Source organism: Ambystoma mexicanum, chromosome 6p (assembly GCF_040938575.1).
Source record: "Ambystoma mexicanum isolate Mex_15411 chromosome 6p, UKY_AmexF1_1, whole genome shotgun sequence".
NCBI lineage: Eukaryota > Metazoa > Chordata > Amphibia > Caudata > Ambystomatidae > Ambystoma > Ambystoma mexicanum.
In genome coordinates this window covers 249,950,064-249,954,972 of record NC_090935.1, presented here as the reverse complement: position 1 = coordinate 249,954,972, position 4,909 = coordinate 249,950,064, and the positions used below count along the sequence as shown (strand labels likewise).

General features: G+C 44.3%; 1 long non-coding RNA gene across 1 annotated transcript; it reads right to left on the bottom strand.

Moving 5' to 3' along the window:
• Nucleotides 1–817: 817 nt before the first annotated feature.
• Nucleotides 818–3,499, bottom strand: LOC138510906 (uncharacterized). Its single transcript, XR_011280456.1, has 3 exons — nucleotides 1,327–3,499; nucleotides 1,133–1,185; nucleotides 818–1,052 (listed from the first exon to the last, which is right to left on the bottom strand). It is a non-coding gene; the product is annotated as an uncharacterized lncRNA (long non-coding RNA).
• Between the last annotated feature and the right edge of the window lie 1,410 nt (nucleotides 3,500–4,909).

Genomic DNA, 4,909 nt, shown 5'->3' with positions numbered 1-4,909 from the left:
TGACGTGCATTTGTAATATAACTTACTGTCTTTGCTATTGTCAGACAGAGCGCTCTTTGAGTTTGCAGAGTCCTTTGCATGCCCTATATTGAATTATATAAAGCTCTTTTGATATCACCCGCACTAGGTCCTGGCTTCATTCCCCTCCTGGGGTGTGTCCATTATTGCCTCTCACTAAGGGGGGTGCGTTTCTGGGGACACTTACATTCATATGCAATGTTATTGAATCTTGTACAGCACATAGGCACTTGCTGTTTTTATGGTAGACTATGTGTGTGTTGGGGTAAAGGGGCAGAAAGACAACAAGAAAGTGCCTTTGTACTTGGGGGGACGGGTGGGGTTCTAGAGAGCCCAGCCAAGATGGCTGAAGGCCTGTGAGTTCCTAAGCACCTAATTTCGATCAGGACACAATCCTGATGTTTTCCGGCTAGCTTGAACCCTTATCTATGGTGTCAAGCTGTGTGGTTTTTCTGCTCGCAATCGTGTGAAACTTGAACTCTCGAGGAACACACAGAACGAAATACAGACAGCCACGTCTGGGGTCCCTCAGCACATCGGCCTGTGCCGATCCACGGGGGAGGCAGTCCTGAGTGCGAAATGCTGCCTGTAAAACATCACACAAACCAAACAACAGATGACCACAATCCTGTGTATCTCTCCCGTCCCCTACACACCCACATTTGTATTGTATAAACAAACAACTAGTACATATTTAAATGTTCAATTTTGAAATTCATTAGTACCACTCTTTATACATAAATTGTTTTATAAAGAAATTTTTACTTCAAACATATTGTTTTCACAAAACCATATAGTATACCAAAATTTCAAACTTCCAACTTTAAAGTTCAACACTTTGTTCACCATTTCACAATTGAATAGACAGTTACAAGTCTTGATTTGCATGTCATTAGAATATTCAATAATAACCCTAAGGAGCAATTTTTATTATAATATGTTCAATCGTTGACTTGTGCCTCTACGTGTTTCAGGGTTTATTTGTCCCCTTCTTCAGGAGTTGTCTATTCTCTTCAATAAATCAAATCTTCCATCTACAATAAGTAATTAATATGTTAGTTTTCTGTTCTACTAATATTGAATTCTGTCACTCTGTTCAAAATCTTATAATTACCTGAGTGTATGCTATTCAATATGGGTTATTCCTCAATGGGTTAGAATTGTTACCTGTAAAAACCAAAAACATAAAATATAGTTTAGTAGAGGTTCACTCAACTAATTCCAATTATTTCCAATTAAATCAAGTTAAAAACTGCAATATGGGTGTTTCAAGTGTACATCCCCTTCCTTAGTCTGTTAAGTATTCACCCGTGGTTCACTGCACTCAGTGTCAGTGTCCTCCGTTCGTGGACCTTTCCTCATCAATGTCCCAAGGACATAATGTACGTGACAAATACGTGGGGACCTCTCTTCACAGTTAGCTATCCCTTCAATTATCTGCAAGGCAAATGTAAAATCCATTGTTGCCTATAGACAGTCGATGCCCGGGTACTACAATATGTCTGGTGGTTTATATTGACTGTATATCAAAAGGTTTCTTACCCCCATATGCTTTGATCGATTTCATCCGCCCTTGTAGATAGTGTCGATACTATCTTGATGGTAGATACTGTAAAAAGGTAAATGCTGTAATTAAGTATCCCGTATCCTGGTGTTACTTACTAGATTCTCTAGTTACCCATTATTGGCAAGGTGCCCCTTTGTTGGTATTTTACCGGAGGTTTCAAGTTTCTCTGATGTCCTCCGAGAGTCAACAGCGTACCGAAATTGCAGCTGCTTAATTCACCACCAAGAGCGGAAACAGTCATAGCTAGGGACAACATAACAGAAAAGCACACAAAGCGAACTGTTCAACCTATTTGCCTGTTACCAAGGAACTTGGCCAAGTATTTTGCCCTAAGACAAACGCAGAAAAATTATGGTGGGTTCAAAAAGACTTGAAAAAAAAAACCTTCACCTGAAATATTCCATTTGAACCAAGTCACACATGTCACAAAGCCACCATAGTAACCATCATTGGAAGATATTCAGCTGAATGAATAACACATATGCCACTAATGGCTCTCGAGTGTTCAGCAGAGCTGGGAGAGCCCGACAGGGCTCGGGCCGGCCTGGGACACAGCTTGAACTCTGGCCTGACCCTCGTCTCAGGTCAGTGCCTGCCCAAAGCAGGGCCAGCCACGAGTCCAACAGGCTGCCCCCACCAGGAAAAAATTACATTTTTAAAACAAAAAAAATACCAGAAAAAGATAGCACTCCTGCCTGTCCTTCGGTTTCTGCCGCCTGACTTCTGCCCCAGCCACTTATTGATTGGCTGGGACAGGACAGGAGCGCTTCCCATCGCAGTCCCCAACCATTTTTCTTGTCCCTGCACCCTTTAGCCCCTTTACTTGCCCCCAGTCCCGTTTAGCCCCCTATGTTGACCTTTTTCTTGTCCCCGTCCCTTGCAGCCCCTTTTCTTCTCCTATGTCTTCCCCCAAACCCTGCTTAGCCTTTTTACTTGCCCACCTATAGCCTCTTTTCTTGTCTCCTACCCGTTCTGCCCCTTTTCTTTCCCTTTTTTACCCCAGTCTCTTTCATCCCCTTTTCTTGTCACTTTTAGACCTTTGTGCTGCCCTAGAACATTTTACCCCCTTGTGTTGCCTCTTTTAGACCCTTTTGTTGCCCCATGACTTTTTTGCCCCTTTTATTACCCCTTCTGTCCCCTTTTTTGCCTAATTCCTTTTCTTGACCCTTTTAGGTGCTTTTGTTCCTTCCGGGCGCTTTTATCCCCTTTTCGTGCCCCTTTTTTGTCCCCCAGCACCATTTCTTGACCTTTTTTTTTGCCCCAGACGCATTTAGCCCTTTTCTTGCCCCAACCCCTGACATAGGCCCTCACCCCCTGTTGTGCGTGTCCTTTTTACCCGTCTCGGCTCGTGTTTGGTCCTAAGGGCCAGGTCAGACCCCCAAGCCCGGCCCTTCCCCTGAAGTTCCGAGCTCTCCCAGGTCTAGCATTCAGCCGTTAAACTTTGTTGACAAGGATTTCTGGTACCATTTAAACAAACATGTTCATCCAAAATCACATAGCACAACTAATGCGTGGGCGGGCAGATATTTTCTTGATGTCGACTTTATTTGAGCTACAGGGGCCCAACTCCGAAACGCAGCCAGCAATTTTGTAAGGGCGGTCAAATAAAATAAATAAATAACACGTGCGCCTTCTGGCTGCTGGTTTCCCGTGGCCGCGCTGTCTGGACCCGAATGTTACACACGGCCTCCGGCAGCCATGCGGCTCACAGCCACCACCATTCATGCGCCTGCACCGCTTGCTTTCGGGCTGTGCGGTCTGCCGCTCTCGGGTTCCCACGCGAGGCGGTGTGGGGTGATCCAGGCACGTCCAATCTTTGTGGGGCAGGCGATTTCCCAATGACGGGCGGGGCGGCGCCTGCTGTGGGAGTGCAGTGTCTGCAGAGCTCTGGAGGGGGGTTGCGCAAAGACCAGATGTGTGTGTGCCCTCTGCGTGTCAGGCTTTTGATCGCGCGCGCATGCGCAGCTATTCTTCTGTTCCTGGATGAATCGCACGATGCGCTTGTCTGGCTCTCGGAGCCTTTGTGCATGCGTCTGGATCGTGTTCTCAAAGCTGTGGCGCTGGGAGAGGTTCCCTTTCTTCTTTTGCAATGACCTGAACACGATCAAAGGCGATGGCATCTGCTAAGGTCAGAGCGTGGCCACTGCACGAATTGACCAAAAACATGTGTATTCCAGAAACTCTGCGCAGGTGCAAGGCACGTCTGCATTTGTACCAGGAGCCCAGGGGTGGACTGGGAACCAAAAGAGGCCCTGGAAATAATTTTCAAAGTGGCCCATTTTTAGGCAGCACAATCCTTTTCCTAGTCCACCAGTCCACCTCTGCCAGGACCAGTGCTTTAAATGGAAACCTGGAAGTGAAGGTACTCGCCAATGTAGGCTTTAAATGGGCCAGGGTTCAGTCTAGGTCAAAGAATTGCTCTTGTACGTCTCACTGCCCTCAAATTCTCTGTCTTTCCTCCCAGTCACAAATCTCTCTGTATCTCACTATATGTGTGTTTTGCTCTTTGTGTCTCACTGTCTATTTGTATCACTTTCCATTTGTCTCTCTCACCACTTATCCCGGGTCCAATCATATTTTCACCCTCTTTCCCTCTCTGTCTAAGACTTTGTTCCGATCTTTGACCTTGGGACCCTGACACACTGAAACATTACAATAAGTGATTCCACACAAAGTAAGACAACGTATCCTATTGAGTAAGCATGATCTATGGCTAATCTAGGGTCCCTAAAGGAAAAGGAGCCGATAGACTCTCACGACCCCCACTGAAACCTGTGGAGGGACCCAGGGTGGCTGTATAAATGAAATCCTTAGGGAATATTTTTTTTCCTTAGGTTATTCAATTATTCAACAAAAGGCACAGTGAGAGTAAATGATTTGCCCAGGATCACACACTTTGCTTAAGTGGTAAAACTAGGATTTGAGCTCAGTCTGCGATTTAAGCTCTAGGCTACATATCTTCCATCTGTAGTTAATTTAAGTATATGTTCAGGTTTGGGTTTATAAAGATTCAATATTTTAATAGTAATGCATTTAAAAGTACACAAATTGCATAAAACACTAACTTGACTTTAAATAAATTGTTTAAAAAAACATGTGGAGTAAAAATAGGAATATAACCTTATTTTACCCATCCTGACTAGAAGATTACACTAAAAGCGTAGAAAGGTGTGTATGTTTTGAAAACTGTTTTTCACACGGAAAGAAAATTATTTTTAAATTGTATTCACATTTAAAGAAAAGGCAACACAATGTAATGTCGCCTGTTAAAGTCTGTGCCTGCAATGGTGTGCTTCCCTCCTATATGGAAAACTTATGTATGCC